We start from the raw sequence: 24,094 nt of genomic DNA, 5'->3' as shown, positions 1-24,094 counted from the left end.
AGCAGTCTGCGCCTTCAAGGCAGGCGTGCGGTACATGGATCCGTACCTTAAGTTTGGCTGAACATGCGACATCCCCATGAGCAAGATGATGGAGATAGCGACACGCTATGCAAATGGCGAAGAAGAGGACCGCATCCGAAGCGACAAGCATAAAATAGTCGCTGAAGGAGATGGGGGCAACACTCAGAAGCAGAAGTAGGAAGCTCCGACTGCTCCGCAAGCGGAAGCTGCAGCCGTAACGAATGCCAAGTTCAAGGGCAAAGGGAAGGCTCAGTTCACCCCCAAGAAGAAGCAGTTCAATAACCCCATCCTGGACCAGCCATGTCCGGTTCATACGAAGATGGACGAAGAGGGCAACCCCATATATGCGAAGCATGCCACTCGGTAGTGTCGCCTCCTGATCCAGGGGTTCAGCGAAGGGCAACCGAGTGAGAAGGACCATGAACAGGATGAGGAGGATAAGGAGGATCCGTTCCCCCAAGTCCATGCAACCCTGATGATTTTTGCTGACGTCGAGAGAAAGAGTCGACTCAAGCTGGTGAGCAGAGAGGTGAACATGGCCACCCCTGCCAGCCCCAAGTTCCTCAAATGGTCTCAGACTGCGATCACCTTTGACCAGTCGGATCATCCAGCACATGTACCCACCCCGGGGAGACAGGCTTTGGTCGTCGACCCGGTGGTCGAAGGAGTCCGACTGCGCAAAGTCCTCATGGATGGCGGCAGCGGCTTGAACATCATGTACGCCGACACACTCAAGGGGATGGGCATCCCGATGTCCAAACTCAGGGAGAGCAGCATGCAGTTCCATGGAGTCGTCCCTGGACAGAAGGCTAAGTCACTTGGCCAGATCGCGTTGCACGTCGTTTTCGACTCCGACAAGAACTTCCGCAAGGAAAAGCTGACGTTCAAAGTGGTCGACTTCCAGAGCGCTTATCACGCAATTCTGGGCCGCCCAGCGTATGCATGTTTCATGGCCCGTCCATGTTACGTATACCTGAAGCTAAAGATGCCAGGTCCGAAGGGTGTGATCACCATCACAGGCAATCGGCAGCGGGCCGAAGAGTGTCTGCAGCAGGGATCAAGAATCGCCGACCAGCAGATGGTCGTCCTCGAGCTTGACGAGTACAAGAAAACAGTCAACCCCGCCGACCTGATGCACTCGAAGAATCCCGCTTCAGAGTCTGCATTTCAGTCGGCGGGAGAAACGAAGAAAGTCAGCATCCACCCGACGGACGCCACCGCTGCCCCGACGAACATCTCCACCACCCTCGATCCTAAATAGGAAGCCGAGCTCACCCAATTCCTCCGTGAGAATTGGGACATCTTCGCATGGAAGCCCTCTGACATGCCAGGTGTACCTAGGGAGTTGGCTGAGCACCGACTGCACGTGGATTCCACTGCTCGGCCTGTCCGAGAACGCCTACGCAGGTCCGCCGTGCACAAGAGGAAGGCAATCGGGGAAGAGGTGGCCAAGCTGTTGGCGGCCAACTTCATTCGCGAGGTTCACCACTCCGAGTGGCTCGCCAATGTTGTCATGGTGCCCAAGAAGGACAAGTCGCTCCGAATGTGCATCAAGTTCAAGCATCTCAATAAGGTCTGCCCAAAAGACCATTTTCCGCTCCCCCGCATAGATCAAATTGTCGATTCGACCGCGGGTTGCGAGCATTTGTCATTTCTTGATGCCTACTCGGGTTATCATCAGATCCGTCTGTATGGTACCGATGAGTTAAAAACAGCCTTCATCACCCCATTCGGGTGCTTCTGCTACATCACTATGCCATTCGGTTTGAAGAATGCAGGAGCTACCTTTATGCGCATGATCCAAAAATGTCTCCTTGACCAGATCGGTCGGAATGTGGAGGCGTATATGGATGATATCGTATTCAAGTCACGCAAAGGTTCCGACCTGCTGGCTGACTTGGCAGAAACATTTGCCAACCTTCGTAGGTACGATATCAAGGTCAACCCCGCCAAATGTTCATTCGGCATTCCCAGCAGAAAGTTACTCGATTTCTTCGTTTCCGAACGAGGGATCGATGTCAACCCTGAAAAGATCGGGACCATCGTCCGAATGGAGTGGCCGGTCAGAATACACGATGTTCAACGGCTCACAGGTTGCCTATCGGCTTTGAGCAAGTTCATCAGTCGACTCGGCGAGAAAGCGCTTCCTCTGTACCGGCTCATGAAGAAATCAGATACCTTCGAGTGGACAGACGAAGCCCAAGTCGCATTCGACGACCTCAAAGTCCTACTTTCCACCCAGCCGGTTCTTACTGCTCCGCTCAGTAAAGAGCCCCTTCTTCCGTATATCGCGGCTACAAATCAAGTCGTCAGTACTGTTCTTACATTCGAACGAGAAGAAGAAGGCAAATCATACAAAGTTCAGCGGCCAGTGTACTACGTCTCCGAGGTCCTGACTCCTTCCAAGCAGAGGTATCCCCACTATCAAAAACTTATCGACGGGATTTACATGACTGCGAAGAAGGTGGCCCATTATTTCCAAGACCACTCGGTGTCTGTCGTTTCTGATGCTTTATTGTCGGAAATTCTCCACAATCGAGACGCGTCAGGCCGAGTGGCAAAGTGGGCGATGGAGATGCTGTACTGTGATATCAAGTTCGAGGCCAAGAAAGCTATTAAGTCTCAAGCTCTGACTGACTTCATAGCAGAATGGGCAGAACAACAGCAACCGACCCACATCTACTCGGCCCATTGGACAATGTTCTTCGATGGGTCCAAGATGTTGAATGGCTCCGGCGCTGGCGTTGTGATCATATCGTCAAAGGGTGACAAGCTCAAGTACGTGCTACAGATACACTTCGATTCCTCCAACAACGAGGCAGAGTATGAAGCTCTCCTCTACGGGTTGCGTATGGCCATCTCACTCGACGTCCGTCACGTGATGGTCTACGGCGATTCGGATTTGGTGGTCAATCAAGTGATGAAAGAGTGGGACGTCAGGAACCCCACCATGACTACGTACTGCAATGCAGTGAGGAAGCTTGAGAAAAAGTTTGAAGGTCTAGAACTTCACCATGTTCCAAGACTGAAGAACCAAGCAGCGGATGAGTTGGCAAAACTCGGATCCACTGGGAGACCAGTCCCGAGTGACGTCTGCCTCGAGCACCTTCACCTCCCTTCAGTCAAAGAAGATCCTTTTATAGAACAACAAGTACAACCAAAGAGTTCAATAGATCCGGCTGAAGTCGATGTACCTGCTGTGGTTGATCTGGTCATGGAGATTCTTACTGTCATCCCCGATTGTACTGTGCCGATCATTGCATATATCCTGAGACAGGAACTACGAGAAGACGAAGTCCAGGCCAGGCAGATAGTCCGCAGGTCGAAGTCATTCACTGTCATTGATGGCCAATTGTACAAGGAGAGCGTTTCAGGCGTTCTCCAACGATGCATTTCCCCAGAGGAGGGGCAGCTAATCCTAGAAGATATTCACTCGGGGACCTGCGGTCATCACGCCTCTTCAAGAGCAATCGTCGCCAAGGCATTCAGGGCTGGTTTTTTCTGGCTGCAGGCAAACGAGATGGCTAAAGATATGGTCGACCGATGTGAGGGCTGTCAGTTCTACTCCAACAAGTCCCACAAGCCGACATCTGCGTTGAAGACAATCCCTCTTGTATGGCCGTTTGCAGTTTGGGGATTAGATACAGTCGGACCATTCAAGACAGGTCAAGGGGGATACACACATCTGTTGGTGGCAGTCGACAAGTTCACGAAATGGATCGAAGCCAAGCCCATCAAGAAACTCGACGCTTCAACAGCCGTCAATTTATCAGGGACATCATCTCCAGATTCGGCATACCTCACAGCATAATCACGGACAATGGGACAAACTTTGACTCGGACAGATTTAAGGGTTTCTGTGCAAGCCAAGGTATCCGAGTGGATTTTGCTTCCGTAGCACATCCCCAATCCAATGGACAAGCAGAGCGAGCGAATGGGCTTATTCTTCAAGGTTTGAAGCCCCGACTCCTGCGAAAGGTGGGACACGCCGCTCGCGCATGGGTCACCGAGTTACCTTCAGTACTTTGGGGTCTTCGCACAACCCCGAACAGATCTACAGGGCGATCACCGTTCTTCCTCTTCTACGGAGCGGAAGCAGTCCTTCCGAGTGACTTACTTCACAATGCTCCACGAGTCGAACTCTTCTCCGAAGCTGAAGCAGAACAAGAAAGGCAAGACGGAGTGGACCTTCTAGAGGAGGAGCGCGAGATGGCACTGACTCGCTCGACCATTTATCAACAAGATCTGCGGCGTTTTCACACGCGACACGTCAGGAGTCGTACGTTCCAAGCAGGCGACCTGGTGCTCCGAGTGGATCAGCAAAGACCTCGCAAGTTGGCTCCTGCCTGGGAAGGACCCTTCATCATCTCAAAGGTGCTGAACAATGGAGCATACAGACTCTACAATGTCAACAAGGAGACAGACGAGCCGCGAGCATGGAACGAAGATCTCCTGAAGCGCTTCTACACGTGACCGTCGACTGAAGCAATGTAAAGAACAAGTATCGGTGAAATAATATAAAGCAGACTGAGTTTTTGCAGGTTCAAAGTTCTTCCGCGGTCGCAGACTTCGGTCTCAAAGAAAAATCACCTGAGTGTGCACTAAACGTCGCACTCGGGGACTTAGCTGTGATCAAGAATCACCTAAGTAATACATTTCTCCGAGTGTGCACTAAACGTCACACTCGGGGACTTAGCTGCGATCCAGAATCGCCTAAGTTCTAACTTCCTCCGAGTGTGCACTAAACGTCGCACTCGGGGACTTAGCTGTGATCAAGAATCACCTAAGTAATACATTACTCCGAGTGTGCACTAAACGTCACACTTGGGGACTTAGCTACGATCCAGAATCGCCTAAGTTCTAACTTCCTCCGAGTGTGCACTAAACGTAGCACTCGGGGACTTAGCTGTGATCAAGAATCACCTAAGTAATACATTACTCCGAGTGTGCACTAAACGTCACACTAGGGACTTAGCTGCGATCCAGAATCGCTTAAGTTCTAACTTCCTCCGAGTGTGCACTAAACGTCGCACTCGGGGACTTAGCTGTGATCAAGAATCACCTAAGTAATACATTTCTCCGAGTGTGCACTAAACGTCACACTCGGGGGGGCTTAGCTGCGATCCAGAATCGCCTAAGTATTAACTTTCTCCGAGTGTGCACTTAACGTCGCACTCGGAGGCTTAGATGCGATCCAGAATCGCCTAAGTACTAACTTTCTCCGAGTGTGCACTTAACGTCGCACTCGAAGGCTTAGATGCGATCCAGAATCGCCTAAGTATTAACTTTCTCCGAGTGTGCGCTTACCGTCATACTCGGGGACTTAGCCGCGATCACGAATTGCCTAAGTATTAACTTTGTTCGGGTGTGCAATTAACACCACACTCGGGGACTTAGATGCGATGCAGAATCGCCTAAGCACCCACATGCCTTCGACTGTATCCTACAGGTACACTCGGGTAATCAACTGACAACTTCATGAGTTGCAGACACTCATTGAGACTCACGCAGATGTCAAGACAACTGACATGTTCCGAATGCTTGCCTTTGGCTTCACCAAGAAACGCCAAACAAAAACTCGAGTCAAAATTGCAACAGAAGAGCAAAAGATTCGATTCAGAGTTCAACCAAAGATAGTGCCTCGGTGTGGATCAAGCTTACCCACACCGAAACGAGAATGTAACGGCCAACAACAGTGGCCAAAGTTTCTTACACAGCGACACTCGGCATACCGAGGATAATGTTTTTTACGCGTCGTTTGGATCGGCGCCAGGACTGGAGGGCTCTACGAACGTGTCTAGGTCAATACCGTCGGCGATGCGGGTGGCACTTTCAAGGAAGGTTTCGATGAAGTCTTCGAATCAAAGTTTCTTCGTGTTGGCCACCTTCAATTTCTTCAGCTTTTCCTCGCGCACCTCCTTGCAACGGACTCGGACCAGGGACAGAGCAACATCTGCACCACAATGAGCTGCAGATTTCTTCCACGACTGCACTCGGTTCGGAATCTCCTCCAGTCGAGCCATCAGGTTCTCCATCTCCTGCCGCGACTCATCTTCTGGCCAAAGCTCGTTGTCGATTCGGCCGACGACTTCTCTCAGTCGACCGATGAAAGGACCAACTCTGCCCACGCGGATGTTCGCATGGAGCAGATCCCGATTGACGTCCTCGCCGAGTGGAACGCTCTTGAGAATCGACCGCTCCACATCAGCTGCTTCAGCTTCAGCTTCAAAGCAAAAATCTGCGACAACAGGACAAGCAAACAATAAGCGCCAAGTGTGACGTGCATAACACAACCACTTGGAAAAAGCAGGATTTACCAGCCAGACGCGTCATCATCTGCCGAGCCCAGTCGCTGACGTATTTATCCTGTGCTCTGCACCGTTTGTTCAGCACGTCCATTTGTCCCATCAGAGCAGTCCTTTGTTTCCCCATCTTTTCAACTTCCTCAGTCAACACCTAGTTCGCTTCACGAGCCTGCTCCAATGACTTCTCTCGTCCCGCCAGAGCATCCTTCATGCCAGCCATTGCAAGCAGCGCCGCATCAAGCTCACCAGCTAACTGATTCTTCTCCACCCTGAGAGTCTCATAGGCTGTTCCCATTTCACAAGTTTTCTGCCAGCCAGCACCAAGAGACAATCAGATAATTCAGCAATAAAAGTCTAAGTTCTTCAGACCCCTGCCGACGCAAGCAGTCGACAACAGTCTCGGGGACTACACCCAGTGGGTTCACTAAGAGTGACCCCACTGGCATGCAACTCAAGCAGGCCCGCCCTATTGAGATGCATGTTACCACCTACGCCTACGAGGCCAATACTACCCGACCTGAGTACAAATTACTCTCGGGGACTCTTACAGTAAGTGCACTCCGAGTGCCACAACTGCTCGCAGTCGGTCATTTTATTTACAGAATTGACCAAAGCAAAGACAATATGTATAAAGACAACTGCAGGTGCAAGCACTCGACAGAAGTCTCGGGGACTACACCCACTGGGTTCACTCAGAGTGAACCCATTGCAAACAACAGATGCTATCCAAAAACACCCAGTGGGTTTCAAGAGAAAAGTAAATACTTACTAGCCCACTTACTCGGATATCATCCCGCAGCTCCAAGCTCCGCTGGTACAACGATGCGACAGAGTCGTAGGCCTTCTTGGCTTCTCCAGCCATCAGCTCCGCCTGCACCATGGCTCCTTTGGCCGCTCCCACCTGCTCCTCCGGGAGACGCTAGATGTTGAACTCAACATTCGACGAGCCTGGCATCGTCAGAAGCTCCTGAGGCATCCCAAGGTCCGCTCCAGTCGGCTCTTCAACCACCAGCGCCGGTTCAGTCGGTGGCAGCACCTTAGTCGGCAACACGTCGGCGGCGAGAGCAGCAACTGGCGGGACGGCCTCAAGGATAGGCTCTGCAGCTGGCTCAGGCCCCTCCTGGTCACCCTTGCCCACAAAAATCGCCCCTGCCAGACCGAATGTCGCGAAACCTCAGAAAAAGAGAAGGACAAGACCGAAGATAGAATTCGAGACGTGATAGGATAAAACACTCGAAGTCACTACAACGCACCTGGCTGGGACGAGACGACGTTGTCCGTGTCCATGGGGTCATCCTCCTGGCGCACCAGAGAGGTGGCAGAAGTAGCGACTCTGTCGAGTGAAATCCATTCGACCAATGAACAGGAATTCACTCGGATATCAGAAGAAATTAGAAGATCGATACACTTACGTGGAGTTGACGGGGACGGCAACCCTCATCCGCGGCAGAGCCTTCCGAGGTTTGGACCCACTCGGTTTGGCCGCCTTGGAAGACTGACCCGCAGGCTCAGCGACAGCATCCCTGACCCTCTTGGTGCTGTGAGCACTCGGGACCACCGGGGCAGTGGGCGGAGCACTCGAAGATGCTGGAGGGACCGAGGGAACGACAGGCTTGTGTCGGCGCTTGGTCCGATGCTCTGATTGCGGAGGCGGCGAGTCCTGCTCTTCGTCTTCCTCCTCTTCCCCGCTAGGCTCTTCCTCCGACTCCCCGCTGTCGGAGACATACTCAGCGCTCTCCGTGCTGCCTTCCTGGCTGCCTTCCTCCTCCTCGGCCGAGTTCCCGTTCGAGACGGGAGAAAACCTGTTGGTCCACTCCTGCATAAAATTCAGTCGGCGACATCAGACGTCACACAGAGATTCAAGCAAACGATAAGATTAAGATAGTTAGGAGCACTCGACAAGTGCCACTCACCTGATTCGGAGGAGGATTATCCGCGCAGAAAGGCTTCACTCGCCGAGATCCTTTGGGATTCTCGCAGGGGCCTATGATCTGGAGCACCCACGAGGTCACCTTCTCCTCAGTCACGCCCACAACGTTGGTCCGAGTGGAATCCTCGGGACCCGTATAATGCCACATGGCGTGGTCGCGAGCATGCAGAAGTTGGATACGACGACCGAGGAAGACCTCCAGCAAGTCTATGCCAGTGACCCCCCTCCTTACGACATCTACGAGTGCTTTGACCAGAGGCTGGATGTCATTCTTCTCCGCCCTCGTGAGCGCGAGCTGCTTAGGTGGGGCGGGCCGATCTAAGCTAAAGGGAGGCAGCCCTATCGAAGCATTCGGACAGGCGATATCCTGGCAGTAGAACCACGTCGATTGCCAGTTCCTGACCGACTCACTTAGCTGGAGGGCAGGATAACTGCTCCGACTCTTTTTCTGGAAACCTAAGCCCCCGCAGAGCTGGAGAAGATGTGTTTTATCATCCGACTGGCTGAGTCGTTTGATGGTTTGGGATCTAGCAGAAAATATGTGCTTGAACAGCCCCCAATGGGGAGGACAGCCAATGAAACACTCGCACAGAACTATAATAGCAGAGAGATGAGCAATGCCGTTCGGGGGAAAGTGGTGAAGTTGTGCCCCGAAGTGATTCATGATGCCCTTGAAGAAAGGATGCGGGGGCAAGGAGAAACCTTGATAGACGTGGTTGAGCTGCAAGACGCGCTCCCCCTTCAGGGGCGCCGGCTCGACCTCGTTCTCTGCCGGCAACCTCCAAGACTTGTGCACGATCATCCCGTGCTCAACCAGCTGCAGCAGATCCCCCTCCGTCACCATGGAGGGGAGGAAGTCGCCTTGAATCCACCCCTCCGGCAGCGGCCGCTGCTGCCGCTGAGCAGGAGCCGCCGCCTTCCCCTTCTTCTTCCTCGCCTCCATCTTGCTGGTCTGACCCTTGGTCATGGCGGAAACTGCGAACCCACGGGAGGAAGGAGGAGGGAGGAGTGTAGAGGTGCTGGAGGTGGCGAGAGAGACGGAGCAGGCGAAGGCAAGAGATTCGGCAAGCGTAACGAAGAACCCTCGCCGCCGAGATTTAAGTAGGGTTCCGACTGGGTCGCTGGCAGGTGGGCCCGAAACCTTATCCCCCGACCCACCGCGGCGATATTAGTGGAGAGGTTGAAGGTGCGAGAATCGAGGCGTCAGGCGCTACTCGAGCGCGATGGCGTCATCCCCTTTGAGCGCGCGGAACCCGAAATTCGAGATCCCGAAAAATCCGCCGCTGTCAGTTGACCGGTCGCGTCAAAAGATGCCGCAGAAGCACTCGACTTCCGACAGTCTGTTTCGCGAGTACTTCCACTCGGATCGTTGGTCAGAAAAGATAAAATGGATTGAGGCAAGCAACGCCCAAGCCAAGCCCGCTCCAGTCGGATCCAAACTTCAAACATCGCTTCTTCGTTCCAACCCCAATCCATTCGGGGACTAATGATGGGGTTATAGTCCTAGGGTAGGGTCATAGGCCTGCCCTGTAGGTCCTACCCAAGGACTACCCCTCACAAAGGACAAGGCCCTTAGTCAGCTCCGACTGAATTAAGGAGTCCCCATCATCCAGTCGGTAACAGGTCCTCGGTCATCCAGTCGGAGACTAGCATTCGGAGGATATCAAGCTAACCGACTGGATACCACTCGGTACATCGTAACCCCCGTGGAGGGAATCGGTCATACGTTTCTAGGTGCATTTATTAGCATTTAGGGCGTACGTTACCCGTAACGTACGCATTCAATCGCCACTACTCCACCCCTGTACCGGAACCGTTGTGGAGGGCAGCGCACTCTATATAAGCCACCCTCCCCCGCTGGTAGAGGGGTTAGAAACTCATTTGTATTCCATATTCCACTCGACAACAAGCTCCCAGAGCACTGAGACGTAGGGCTATCACCTCCACAGTAGAGGGGCCTGAACTCATACAACCTCGCCGTAGCTGGGACTCTGCCCATCCTTTTCGTACCCTACACATCTACTGTCAGGCTTATACCCACGACATTGATCAAGACAACAAATAGTCTAGCTTCACATTATTCATCCATACATACACATAGTTTCAAACATCACACTGTTCATCCATACAAATCAAAATAAAGTGAATAGTAGCATTCCATCAATGCTAGCTTCCATGAATGCCAACTTCTATGAAGTGAATCAAATCTGCAAACTGAGAATAAGAAAGTTAGAGGAAGAAGAAAACTAGAAGATGACAAAGAAGAAGAAGACTACAAGAAGAAGAAGAATAAGAAGAAGAAGAAAAAGATGAAGAAGAAGATGTAGTAGTAGTAGTAGTAGTAGTAGAAGAAAACTAGAAGAAGAAGAAGAACAAGAAGAAGAAGACTAGAACAACAACAACAACAACAAGAAGAAGAAGACTAGAAGAAGAAGAAGAAGAATAAGACTAGAAGAAGAAGAAGAAGAAGTCTATAATAATAATAATAAGAATAAGAATAAGAAGAATACTAGAAGAATAAAAAGACTAGAATAATAATAATAAGAAGAATAAGAAGATAAGCTAAGCTAATTATGCCGTTTTTGACCCAACTAAGCTAATATGTCATTTCTGACCTAACTAAGCTAATTATGTCATTTTGGAGGAAAATAAGCTATTTTTGTGACATTTAGGAACTAACCAAGGTTATTATGCCATTTTTAATCTAACTAAGCTAATTATGTCATTTTAGAGGAAAAGAAGCTAAGTATATGACATTTATGAGCTAACCAAGGTTATTATGCCATTTCTGACTTGACTAAGCTAATTATGTAATTTTGGAGGAAGATAAGCTAAGTATATGACATTTATGAGCTAACCAAGGTTATTATGTCATTTCTGACCTAACTAAGCAAATTATGTTATTTTAGAGGAAAACGAGCCAAGTATAAAACATTTGTGAGCTAACCAAGGTTATTATGCCATTCCTGACCTAACTAAGCTAATTATGTCATAAATTAACTAAATAAGCTAATTATGTCATTTTGGAGGATAATTAGCTCAGAACAAGAAGAAGAAGAAGAAGAAGAAGACAAAGAAGAAGAAGAAGATGATGATGAGGATGATGAAGAAGATGAAGAAGAGGAGGAAGAAGAAGAAGATGATGATGATGATGAAGAAGAAGATGAAGAAGTAGTAGTAGAAATAAAAGAAGAAGAAGGAGGAGAAAAAGAAGAAGAAAGAGAAGGAAAATAATAAGAAGAAAGAAAGAAGATGCTCATTCTTCTTCTTATATTCTTTCTTTTTCTTCTCTTTCCTCTTATATTCTTTATTTTTATTTTTATGTTATTTTGAGCTTAATATGTCATTTTGGAGGGAAATAAGCTAAGCATATGACATTTATGAGCTAACCAAGGTAGTTATGCCGTGTTTTTACCTAAGTAAGCTAATTATGTCATAAATGAACTGAAGAAGCTAATTATGTCATTTTGGAGGATAAACAGCTAAGTATGTCTTTTTTTGGAAATAAGCTAAGTATGTGGCATAATAGGGCTAACTAGCATTTATGAAGCTAAGCATGCATTTGTTCAGTAGAACACTAGAGAAAACTTACTGTCGTCGTCATCACGGATGTGAATCACCGGGGTTGGTCGGGGCGGTTTCACGTGGAGAAGGTTGCCCTCGAGAAGGGTTGTGCAATGCGACTCGGGAGTTATTCTGCACCAAAGATCATTTGCAATGTCTCGTTATCTTGTTGAAACTCAAATGTTAATACTAGTAGCTAATGACCATTCAAATGAAACTCACTGTTCCAACCGCAGAAATGACTAGCAACGGCGGAGGGGTCTGACCGGTCTTCTCACACATAGACTGCACATTTGGTTTTGAGGAGTCAGTCATATTACTTACTAATGAAACATATATTACATGCGTGATTTGGCTAATATGAAAAATAAACTTACCACAAGGAGCTCGTACATGTCCTGGTTAGCCGCCTCATTCCATGCCCTCTCCTCCTCCAACAACCGAGCAGTCTTCCCCTCCGCAGCCCAAGCCGTCTTTGCCACCACCCGGTCCCTCTAGTGCAGAAGCTCGTGAAGAGCAACGTGGGTTGTCGCTCTCTCTATCTCTGTCTCTCTCTCTCTCTCTCTCTCTCTCTGAAGAGCAGCCTGCAGCACCACTCCTTGTTAGCATTGTAATCATCGGTGACCACACACACAATGTAATGGAGGAAAGTTTTGTAAGTCCATATAACTAACCTCGATGACGAGATCGACTCGCCGTGGATGAGTCCTTATGTCAGGACAGGAGCTTGTTTGGCGCGCCTTGATCTCCGGGAGAGTGAGAGGACAATGTATCAACCCATATCCAATGGCTATCAAGCCATGGGGTCTCCCGCGACTAGATAGCATCACCAGCTCTGGATCCAAAGGTTGTGGGCTCGGGTTAAAGTCTTCACGGGCTTGTGGTGGGAGGAGATGTCGGTGAACTGCTCTGGATGATCGAGGTCAAACTCACAGAATGCCTTGGCCTTCTTGTAGGAGGCAGTATGGGCCATGGCACTACTAGAAAAACGACTATAGCTAATATGGACATTAATGGCGCACCATGTATGTGGTGCGCCACTGCTATATAGCAGTGGTGCATCAGATATAGGTGCGCCATTAATGGCCATATGACTAATGGCGCACCTGGTGTGTGGTGCGCCATTACTAGTTTTGTCCTGGCCCCACACCCTTCCCAGACTTAGAAGTGGCGCACCAGGGGAAAGTGCGCCATTACTAGTTTTAACTGGTAATGGCGCACCATACCCACGGTGCGCCACTACTAACATTTTTATTTCATTTTTTTTTCAAAACTAGTAATGGCGCACCACACACCAGGTGTGCCATTAGTAACCCTGGTTACCAATATTCATAACTAAACACCAGGGTCATTACTAGGAGCCTCTGCCCACCACGTCACCGATCCACGCAAAAAGCAATTGTTTTTGCCTCCGCGGTCCACGTCATCGATCTATGGCCTTGCCCTCCCAGCTAATCACGCGCGGCCCCCGACAGCTCCAGCATCTCAAAGCATACCCTGCCTCCTCCACCTTCTCACAGATCCCATCCATCTCGCCGCCGACAGCCGCACCAGTGCGTCCATCATCCACCGCGAATCCGAAGATGGCCATCGCCGGCAGCTGGAGGGGCAAGGCGAAGCCCGCCGCCAGCGCCAAGTCCATGTCCCGGTCGTGCAAGGCCGGCCTGCAGTTCCCCGTCGGCCGCGTCACCAGGTAACTCAAGGTGGGCAAGTACGCGGAGCGCATAGGCATCGGCGCCCCCGTCTACCTCGTCGCCATCCTCGAGTACTGCTAGTGCAACAAAAGACCTTCCAACGGCGCTAGAAATGTGCTACGGCACCAGGAGTCCTTCTGCTACGGCTACGCCTTAAGGGACTTCCTAGGAAAATATGCAAAGGATTTCCCCCGTGGCCTTGGAGCCTTGCGTTGGTGTTCCCTTGAAGAGGAAAGGGTGATGTAGCGCAGCGGTGGTAAGTATTTCCCTCAATTTGAGAACCAAGGTATCGATCCAGTGAAGGAGTATCACAAGTGCCTGCACAAACACAAAAAGCTTGCTCCCAATGCTATGAAGTGGTTGTCAATCCCTTATAGATTGTTTGCCAAGTGAGAACTGAAAGCAACAAAGTAACAAAGAAAAGTGAAAGTGAAAGTGGAAACGATAGATGTGAATAGACCCGGGGGCCGTAGTGTTTACTAGTGGCTTCTCTCAAGAAAGCTAGTAGACGGTGGGTGAACAAATTACTGTCGAGAAATTGATAGAACCGCGCAAAGTCGTGACGTCATCTATAGCAATGATTATATCTATAGGCATCACGTCCAAAACAAGTAGACCGATACTTTCTGGATCTACTACTATTACTCCACATGTCGACCGCTATCCAGCATGCATCTAGTGTATTAAGTCCAAAAGAACAGAGTAACGCCTTAAGCAAGATGACATGATGTAGATGGACAATCTCATATCTACGACAAAGCCCACCTTGTTACCCTTGATGGCAACTACACGATGTGTGCCTTGCTGCCCCTACTGTCACTGGGAAAGGTCACCACACGGTAAGAACCCAAAACCAAGCACTTCTCCCATTGCAAGAATCATAGATCTAGTTGGCCAAACAAAATCCAAGACTCGGAGAGACTTACAAGGATATCAAATCATGCATATAAGAAATCAGCAAAGACTCAAATATATATCATAGATAATCTGATCACAAAGCCACAATTCATCGGATCTCGACAAACACACCGCCAAAGAGGATTACATCGGATAGATCTCCATGAAGATCATGGAGAACTTTGTATTGAAGATCCAAGAGAGAGAAGAAGACATCTAGCTACTAACTACGGACCCGTAGGTCTGAAGTGAACTACTCACGAGTCATTGGAGGGGCGATGATGTTGATGTAGAAGCCCTCCAACTCCAAAGTCCCCTCCGGCAGGGTATCGGGAAGGGTCTCTAGATAAGATCTCGCGGAAACGGAAGCTTGCGGCAGCGGAAAAGTATTTTCGTGGATCCCCTAGTTTTTTTCTTTATTTTAGGGAATATATAGGTGAAGGAGCTGGGTCAGGGGGCGCCAGGGAGGCCACAAGCCTGCTGGCCGCCGCCCCTGGTGGCGGATAGGGGGCTTGTGGGCCCCCTGTAGCCCTCTTGGGTTGGCCCTCAAGCCCCTTGATCTTCTTCCGTTTGGGAAAATTTATTTCGGGGATTTTATTCCGTTTGGACTACATTCCAAAATCAGATATGAAAAGAGCCAAAAACACAGAAAAAACTGGAACTAGCACTTGGCACTGAATTAATAAGTTAGTCCCAAAAAAAGATATAAAAGGTACATAAAACATCCAAAGATGACAAGATAACAGCATGAAACCATCAAACGTTATAGATACGTTTGAGACGTATCAAGCATCCCCAAGCGTAACTCCTGCTCGTCCTCGAGTAGGGAAGTGATAAAGAATGAATTTTTGATGCTTTCATGCTACCTAGCATAGATGTCCTTTGTAACTCCTCTTACGTGACGTGAATGTTCAGATCCATTAGATTCAAAACAATAGTTTGCTATTGAAGTGGAAACAATAATAATTCAAGCAAACTCGCAAGGTAATCATGAACTTTTAAAATAACAAGGCCAAAAGAATGTTATCCCTACAAAAGCATATAGTCTGGCTATGCTCTATCATCATGGCACAACGAGTTTAAATCATGCACAACCCCTGTATTGGCCAAGTAATTGTTTTACACCTTTACTTTCTCAAACCTTTTCAACTCTCATGCAATACATGAGCGTGAGCCTTGGTTTTAGCACTATAAGTGGTGTGGAGTGTGGTGGAGGTTGCAAGACAAAATAAGGAGAAGATGATCACGTTAACTAGGCATATTAATGAGCTGTGGAGATGCTCATCAATAGATATCAATGTGAATGAGTAGGGATTGCCATATAAATGATGCACTAGAGCTAAGAGTATGTGAAAGCTCTTAAAGAAAACTAGTGGGTGTGCATCCAACTTGCTTGCTCACGAAGACCTAAGGCAATTTTGAGGAAGCCTATCATTGGAATATACAAGCCAAGTTATATAATGAAAATTTCCCACTAGCTATATGGTGGTGACAAAACGAGAGACTCTCAATCATGAAGATCATGGTGCTTAATATGCACAAGTGTGGGAAGGTGGTAGCATTGTCCCTTCTCTCTTTTTCTCTCATTTTTTTTGGTGGGCTCTTTGGCCTCTTTTTTTGGTGGGCATCTTTGGCCTCTTTTATTTCCTCACATGGGACAATGCTCCATCAATGATGATCATCACACTTTCAACTCAAAACTTAGAGCAACGATGACTCTATATGGAATGCCTTCGGTAGTGTACAGTGACAATGATCTAGCATGGCATAGACATTAATGGAAACATCATGCTAGCTATCTTACGATCATGCAATGGCAATGTAGAAGTGGTGGCATATGTCATGGTGGTAGTTGCATGGCAATATATCTCGGAATGACTTTGAAAAAGCCATAGTAGGTAGGTATGGTGGCTGTTTTGAGGGGGGCTAATGGTGGGTTTTGTGCACCGGCGAAAGTTGCACGGTACTAAGAAGATAGTGATGGTGGAAGGTGAAAGTGCATCTAAACCATGGACTCAACATTAGTCATGAAGAACTCATATACTTGTTGCAAAAGTTTTATTAGTAATCGAAACAAAGCATTCAACGCATACTCCTAGGGGAAGGGTTGGTAGGTATAAACCATCGCGCGATCCCGACCGCCACACAAAGGATGACAATCAAAAGACTAATCATGCTCAGACTTCATCACATAGAGGTTCACCATACGTGCATGCTATGGGAATCACTAACTTAAAACACAAGTATTTCTAGATCCACAACATCTTACTAGCATAACTTCAATATTACCAAAACCACAACTCAAAACTAATTGAGATGAATCAAACTTCTCTAACTATTCAATGCACATGAAGGTGGAAGTTTTCGTATCCCTTTGGATAACTACCCCTTTTGAGACTACTTTCAAAGCATAGATCAACTACCAAGCCACGCACCACTCTGCTCTAAAAGATATAAGTGAAGCACATAGAGAAAAAGTATCTAGCTCAAAAGATATAAGTGAAGCACATGTGAGCTGAATTGTCTACCAAAAGATATAAGTGAAGCTCGACAAAATCACGGTGAGTGCATGTCTATCTCTCTAGGTGTGCAGCAAGTATGATTTTGACACAACAAAAATAAAAGACTCCTATGCTACAAGACGCTCCAAGCTAAAACACATAACATGTGGTGAATAAAAATATAGCCCCAAGTAACGTTACCGATGGATTGAAGACGAGAGACGGGATGCCTTCCCGGGCATCCCCAAGCTTAGGCTTTTACGACATCCTTGAATCTCTTGGGGTGCCTTGGGAATCCCCAAGCTTGAGCTCTTGCCACTCTTTATCTCTTTGTCCATAAGTACTTCACCCAAAACTTGAAAACTTCACAACACGAAACTTAAACAGAAACTCGTGGTATAAGAAAGCAAACCACCACTTCCTTAGGTACTGTAGAAAACTTAAATTCTACTTATGCTGATGTTGGGTTACTGTATTTTCAATATTCCATGGCTAATACCCCCCGATACTATCGATAGTTTCATCAAAATAAGCAACCAACACAACAAAAACAGAATCTGTTAACAGCAGACCAGTCTGTAGCAATATGTATATTTCATATACTTCTGGTAATTAAAAAATTCTGAAAACTTACGAAAGTCTGAAGAATTTGCGTAGAAGTCGCAGCAAAAAGAATCAACTCAAAATCTCTTACAAAAAAAAAATTCTTTTCGTGAGCAGAAAGTTTCTGTCTTTTCCAGCATGACCAAACGATCATCCCCAAGACTAATCATAACGGTTTTGCTTGGCACAAACGCAAAAAGAAACACAAAAAACACAATCATAACAGAATTATGAAAGTGTGGAAATAAAAAAAACGAAATAAAAAGGATAGATTTGTTGGGTTGCCTCCCAACAAGCGCTTTTGTTTAACGCCCTTAGCTAGGCAAAAGGTGACGGAATCACGTATAGTCATCTTTGGTGCTCAAACCATAAGTAGCCCTCATCATAGATTCATAAGGCAATCTTATTTTCATTCTAGGAAAGTGCTCCATGCCCTTCTTTAAAGGAAATTGAAATCTAATATTCCCTTCCTTCATATCGATGATAGCACCAATAGTCCTTAGGAAAGGTCTACCAAGAATAACGGGACATGAAGGATTGCAATCTATGTCAAGTAAAATGAAATCCACGGGTACATAGTTCTTATTTGCAACAATAAGAACATCATCGATCCTTCCCATGGGTTTCTTGACAGTAGAATTGGCAAGATGCAAATTAAGAGAACACTCTTCAATCTCATGAAAACCAAGAATATCACATAAAGACTTTGGAATCGTGGAAACACTAGCACCCAAATCACACAAAGCATTGCACTCATAGTTTTTGATCTTGATTTTGATAGTAGGTTCCCACTCATCCTGAAGTTTTCTAGGTATAGAGACTTCTAATTAGAGCTTCTCTTCAAGAGATTTCATCATAGCATCTACGATATGCGCGGTAAAGGCTTTGCTTTGGCTATAAGCATGTGGAGAGTTTGCAATGGATTGCATCGAAGAAATGCATTCAAACAAGGAGCAATTATCATAATTGAATTCCTTGAAATCCAAAGTGGGAGTTTCATTACCACGCAAAATTTTGATTTCTTCTACCCCACTCTCCACACCTTTATCATCAAGATGGGTAGACTTCGAATCATTGGGGCGTTTTTCAACCAAAGTGGATTCATATCCAGCGCCTTCATAAATAGGTTTGACACGTGAAAACAAATATTTAAGAGGAGACACACCAAGCATTTTAAGATCTTCGTGATTTGCATCACTAGAACGAACCCTTTTAAACCATTCATGCCTAGCGCGAATTTGGCGTTTCTTTCTTTGCTCTCATTCATGGAGACACGCATAGCTTTCTAAGTTTCATCCAAGTTGACCTTGGGAGGAGCGCATCTAACTTTCAAAGCATCAATATCACAAGACATCCTATCAACGCTCTTAGCCAAATCGTCTATTTTGAGTAGTTTTTCCTCTATGGACGCATTGAAAATCTTTTGAGAGTTGATGAACTCTTTGATATTACTCTCTAAATCAGAGGGTAATTTGTTGTGATTTCCATAAGTATTGTTGTAGGAATTGCCATAATTGTTAGAGGAGTTACTAGGAAAAGGCCTAGGAACAAAGTTTCCTCTAAAAGCATTGTTGTTGCCAAAATTGTTCCTACCAACAAAATTCACGTCCAAACTAGCGTTGCTACTCTCAATCAAGGAAGATAGTGACATGTCATTAGGATCTACAGTAGCGTTTCTACTAGCAACCAAATTCATCAACTCGTCCATCTTAGCACTAAGAGAGTTAATTTCTTCTATAGCGTGTACCTTTTTGCTAGCAGGCGACCTTTTAGTGTGCCACTTAGAGTAGTTGGTCATGATATTGTCTAGGAGTTTTGTAGCGTCTCCTAACGTGATTTCCATGAACGTTCCACCTGAGGCGGAGTCCAAGATATTGCGAGAAGCGAAATTCAAGCCAGCGTAAAAGATTTGTATAATCATCCACAAACTCAAGCCATGAGCGGGACAATTTCTAATTATAAGCTTCATCCTCTCCCAAGATTGTGCAACGTGTTCATGAACAAGTTGCTTGAAATTCATGATATCGTTACGTAAGGAGATGATCTTAGCCGGCGGAAAATACTTGGATATGTAAGCATCTTTGCACTTATCCCAAGAACCGATACTATTTTTAGGCAAAGAAGTAAACCAAGTTTTTGCGCGATCTCGCAACGAGAAAGTAAAAAAGTTTCAACTTAATCACGTCATTATCCACATCTCTTTTCTTTTGCATATCACAAAGCTCAATGAGGGTATTGAGATGGGATGCGACATCTTCACTAGGAAGGCCAGAGAATTGCTCTTTCATAACAAGATTCAGCAAAGCTGCGTTGATTTCATACGAGAAGTCGCAAAGTTTGTTGTTTTTAGCCATGATGACTTCAACAAACAAACAAGCACACAAGCGAGCAAGAAAACCGGCAAAGGAGAAAGGCAAATGAAAACGGCAAAAGTGAAGTGGGGGAGAGGAAAACGAGAGGCAACTGGCAAAAAAAGTAAATGCAAGAGATGAGTTTGTGAGACCAACTTGGATAGATCTCTCCTTCCCCGGCAACGGCGCGAGAAATACTTCTGCTACTACAACAAAATACCTTCCAACGGCGCCAGAAACGTGCTACGACACCAGGAGTCCTTCTGCTACAGCTACGCCTTAAGGGACTTCCTAGGCAAATATGCAAAGGATTTCCCCCGTGGCCTTGGAGCCTTGCATTGGTGTTCCCTCGAAGCGGAAAGGGTGATGTAGCGCAGGGGTGGTAAGTATTTCCCTCAGTTTGAGAACCAAGGTATCGATCCAGTGAAGGAGTATCACAAGTGCGTGCACAAACACAAAAAGCTTTCTCCCAACGCTATGAAGGGGTTGTCAATCCCTTATAGATTGTTTGCCAAGTGCGAACTGAAAGCAACAAAGTAACAAAGCAAAGTGAAAGCGAAAGTGGAAACGATAGATGTGAATAGACCCGGGGGCCGTAGTGTTTACTAGTGGCTTCTCTCATGAAAGCAAGTAGACGGTGGGTGAACAAATTTCTGTCGAGCAATTGATATAACCGCGCAAAGTCGTGACGTCATCTATGGCAATGATTATATCTATAGGCATCACGTCCAAAACAAGTAGACCGATACTTTCTGCATCTACTACTATTACTCCACACGTCGACCGCTATCCAGCATGCATCTAGTGTATTAAGCCCAAAAGAATAGAGTAACGCCTTAAGCAAGATGACATGATGTAGATGGATAATCTCATATCTACGACAAAGCCCACCTTGTTACCCTAGATGGCAACTACACGATGTGTGCCTTGCTGCCCCCACCGTCACTGGGAAAGGTCACCTCACGGTAAGAACCCAAAACCAAGCACTTCTCCCATTGCAAGAATCATAGATCTAGTTGGCCAAACAAAACCCAAGACTCGGAGAGACTTACAAGGATATCAAATCATGCATATAAGAAATCAGCAAAGACTCAAATATATATCATAGATAATCTGATCACAAAGCCACAATTCATCGGATCTCGACAAACACACCGCCAAAGAGGATTACATCGGATAGATCTCCATGAAGATCATGGAGAACTTTGTATTGAAGATCCAAGAGAGAGAAGAAGCCATCTAGCTACTAACTACGGACCCGTAGGTTTGAAGTGAACTACTCACGAGTCATTGGAGGGGCGATGATGTTGATGTAGAAGCCCTCCAACTCCAAAGTCCCCTCCGGCAGGGCACCGGGAAGGGTCTCCAGATGAGATCTCGCGGAAACGGAAGCTTGCGGCGGTGGAAAAGTATTTTCGTGGATCCCTTGATTTTTTTCTGTATTTTAGGAAATATATAGGCGAAGGAGCTAGGTCAGGGGGGCGCTAGGGAGGCCACAAGCCTGTTGGCCGCCGCCCCCTGGTGACGGATAGGGGGCTTGTGGGCCCCCTGTAGCCCTCCTGGCTTGGCCCTCAAGCCCCCTGATCTTCTTCCATTCGGGAAAAATTTATTTTGGGGATTTTATTCCGTTTGGACTCCGTTCCAAAATCAGATCTGAAAAGAGCCAAAAACACAGAAAAAACAGGAACTGGAACTTGGCACTAAATTAATAAGTTAGTCCCAAAAAAGATGTAAAAGGTACATAAAACATCCAAAGATGACAAGATAACATCATGAAACCATCAAAAATTATAGATACGTTTGAGACGTATCAAGTACCTCGCCGCCGAGGTACGCATCCTACCCCGGCTCCTCCTCCTCTCCCCGTCTATCTCTTCCCCTCTTGTAACTCTGTTCGCCTCTCCTGCGCGTGCTTCCTCTGTTTCTTGATCTCAATGTTTCTTGTTTCTCTCCAATTCAGACCCTGGAGCTCGCCGGCAACGCGGCGCGGGACAATAAGAAGAATCGGATCGTGACGCGCCACATCCAGCTTGCCGTGCAGAACGACGAGGAGCTGAGCTGGCTGCTGGGCTCGGTCACCATTTCTGCTAGCGGGGTGCTGCCCAACATCCACAACACGCTCCTCCCCAAGAAGACCAGCAAGGCCAAGGGCGACATCGGCTCTGCGTCCCAGGAGTTCTAGATTAGATTACTATTCTCGTGACATCGATGTTGGTGCTGAATCTAGTTGGAATGGATTGCAGCTTGCAATCTTGTTCTTGTTGTTACTTCCTGTGATGTGTCAATGCTAAGCCGTGTGAAAACCTAGATTCCACTGCTCCTTCCATCTCTGAAACCGTCGCGTTTTGTTCTTTGGTCTGAATTCTGTTTGAAGTTCAGAATCATAGGCCAAGCACAGCCGAGATGCTACCGTTCCTTCCCTCTGGTAGTTACTAATATTCATAAATATCAGAAAAGAAAAAAAAATTCCTAATATTAATAGTAGTGGCACACTTCTGGGCCTAGTAATGGCGCACTTTAGCTGCGCCATTAGTGTCTGCAATAGTAATGGCGCACCAGGTGGTGCGCCACTGTTATGTAGATTAACAGTGGCGCACGAGGCGTGCGCCATTACTATTTATTAGTAGTGGCGTGATAATAGTGGTGCACCTATAGTGCGCCATTAATAGCCAAAATAGGTGCGCCACTAACAGCCTTTGTTTAGAAGTGTGGCATAGAGGTTGTACACCTCTGTCACCTCTGTGTTAGTGGGATGTGCCTAAAATAGAGGAACAAAGTATTAGTAAAGGGCTCAAGCTAGCATGAAGAATGAATTGCATGAATCATGAAGCAAACCACATACCCAGTTCCACTCGAACTGAAATAAGTTGGCGCTGCCTTGATGGTGTGGCACACCAACCATTTGGGCACGCCGGTCCTTCACATTGTCGTGGATGGCTCGTCATTGGCCTATGCACCACTCATCCACCAATGGCTCCCAACAATCCATCTTATCCTCACACCATCTCGGGGGCACCTATAAGTTAGTAAAGAGAAATTTGAGCACTACGCCTATGGTTTAAATAAAGGAAAATAAGTACAAGGCCTTAAGAACAGGTAATTACCTTCATGTACTACTCATTCATCAGAAACTTTTCGCAGCACAACGACTTGCCCTTCTTTAATAGTACGCGATGCGTAGTGGTCTCGAACAGCGTGCGGCTGAGCCTTGTGGCATAAGTTCTGTAATAGGTGTTTGCACTTGGTATCGATAACCTTGGCCGCCGCCTCCTCGTATCCCTCCTCACACATGTAGAAGGTGTGCAATCAAAATAGACAACACTGATTAGTATAATAACTAGGTATATTGTTAATTTTAGATTGTGTAAAAGAAGAAATTGGCCAAAAGCTATTGATCACCATCTCGACCCTCGTGTGGCACAGGACACCATCGATCATCTCCTCCTGTGGGCCATGGGAAACATTGTAGTGTTCTCAGTTAAATCCTAGTTGAGGAAGATGACCTCACCCGACAACGTGACAAACCCCAGGAAATTTTACCGGAAAAGCACACCAAAGAAAGGTGTTCGGCTTGCGGACTCCACAGGGGTGATCCCAACCCCTGCAGTATGAAAATGTCAACTCATTAGATATTTTAAGAAACGTGAAGGCAAAAGGTACAAAAAGAGTAAATACACTTACTTCTCCCCATCAAGCCTAATCACAGGCCTCCGCTCTCGGGTCGTCAACATGGGCGGGAGACATGTACTACCATGCTGGTACACGGTGAACCCCTCAACCACCTCGCCATCACTATCAGTAGACTCATCGCCGCCACCAACAGCATGGCCACCCGGACCCTCAGTCGGATCTGGCCAGGTACCCCATCCTAACGTCTCCTGGGACATAGCCCATGGATCCCCATTCTCGTTGGCCGAAGCCTCTCGGACCGGAGTCTCCTAGGACGTAGCCCCTGGTACATGAGTATCATGGGCCGAAGGGCCGTCGACCCGAGGCTCGTGGTCCGGAGTCCCCGTAGACTCCACCTCAAACGGTTCCACCCTAGTAGTCCCGTGCTCGAGTGAATGAGCTGGGGGTGGCGACGAGGATGACGTAGAAGTGAACCTACCTCTCCCGCGGCCACATCATGTACCCTTGTGCTTCTTCCCTCCCCGACCTCTTGTCCTGGTGGACAACGACACCGAAGAAGAAGCACCCGCGGGTGTTCCCATAGTGTCTACCAACGCTC

General features: G+C 47.4%; 1 pseudogene; it reads left to right on the top strand.

The window, feature by feature from the left end:
- Positions 1 to 13,388: 13,388 nt before the first annotated feature.
- On the top strand, positions 13,389 to 22,169 carry LOC123429997 (annotated as a pseudogene).
- Positions 22,170 to 24,094: the final 1,925 nt, after the last annotated feature.

Source organism: Hordeum vulgare, chromosome 2H (assembly GCF_904849725.1).
Source record: "Hordeum vulgare subsp. vulgare chromosome 2H, MorexV3_pseudomolecules_assembly, whole genome shotgun sequence".
NCBI classification, from domain to species: Eukaryota; Viridiplantae; Streptophyta; class Magnoliopsida; order Poales; family Poaceae; genus Hordeum; species Hordeum vulgare.
The sequence above is the reverse complement of the archived record's forward strand: the minus strand, read 5'-3'. Positions and strand labels throughout refer to the sequence as shown.